This window comes from Mandrillus leucophaeus, unplaced genomic scaffold, assembly GCF_000951045.1.
Source record: "Mandrillus leucophaeus isolate KB7577 unplaced genomic scaffold, Mleu.le_1.0 Scaffold230, whole genome shotgun sequence".
Taxonomy (NCBI): Eukaryota; Metazoa; Chordata; class Mammalia; order Primates; family Cercopithecidae; genus Mandrillus; species Mandrillus leucophaeus.
This window is the reverse complement of record NW_012102366.1, coordinates 939,554-940,693: the sequence shown is the minus strand read 5'-3', so window position 1 is coordinate 940,693 and position 1,140 is coordinate 939,554. Positions and strand designations below refer to the sequence as shown.

General features: G+C 49.0%; 1 protein-coding gene across 1 annotated transcript in view; it reads left to right on the top strand.

Annotated features, from left to right (window-relative positions):
• IL27RA (interleukin 27 receptor, alpha) overlaps nucleotides 1–1,140 on the top strand; it is a 38,737-nt gene that overhangs the window by 33,221 nt on the left and 4,376 nt on the right. The gene's annotated exons all lie outside the window — the stretch shown is intronic.

The window sequence follows — 1,140 nt, the reverse complement described above, 5'->3', positions numbered from 1 at the left end:
TTCAGCCTCCCCAGTAGCTGGGACTACAGGTGCCTGCTACTACACCTGGCTAATTTTTTTTTTTTTTTGTATTTTTGTATTTTTAGTAGAAATGGAGTTTCACTGTGTTAGCCAAGATGGTCTTGATCTCTTGACCTCGTGATCTGCCCTCCTCAGCCTCCCAGAATGCTGGGATTTCAGGCGTGAGCCACCACACTGGCATCTTTTTTTTTTTTTTTAAGAGATGAGTCTCACTCTATCAGCCAGGCTGGACTGCAGTGGCGTGATCTCAGCTCACTGCAGCGTCAACCTCCATGGCTCAAGCATTCCTCCCACCTCAGCACCCTGAGGAGCTGGGATTACAGGCACACGCCACCAAGCCCAGATAGTTTTTGTATTTTTTGTAGAGGTGGGGTTTCTCCATGTTGCCCAGGCTGTTCTTGAACTCCTGAGCTCAGGCAATCCCCCTGTCTTGGCCTCCCAAAGTGCTGGGGTGACAGGCATGAGCCACCATACCTGGCAAGAAATCTTTATTAATTAGTAACTTAATTAAAGGACTTGGAAGAACTGCAAAGATGTTGCGTGAGAAATTTAGGACACAGTCCCAAGACCCACAAGGATATATGAACCAAAGAAGCAAAGGCACAATTATGGAAAATTCCCAGTTGAGGAAGGCTATGTGGATGTGATAGGGTTTAGAGGAGGGACTGCAGCAGCCTCAGTTACCATGGTAGGTGCTGTCAGTTGCCTGCTCATATCTGTTTGACCACGTCAGAGCCCTTAGGCCTCTCTCCCAGCTGCCTACACTTAAGTTTCCTGGCCTGAGGGCATTTTCTGGTCACTAAGGCATTTTGCCTGCTGGAGAAGCAAGATGGAAATATCGAGGAGTTAAGAGCCCTCAGGAGCAGCCCTCAGCCATGACTAATGAGGCTTGGTGGATTAATACCCCAGCTCCCTCCTCCTGAGCTGGGCTGACTCTGTGATGTCTGCTCTCTGCTGCCCCCAAGAGGTCCCCCATGGGACTGCGTCTCAGTTGTCCACAGTGAGAACTTGTTCCTTCCCCATTTTACTCCCCTACTGCCCTATTGGGGTTTTCTGGGATTACCTCCTAGATAAATGACTTACACTCAGATCCTTATCTCAGGGTGTCCTTCTGGGGAA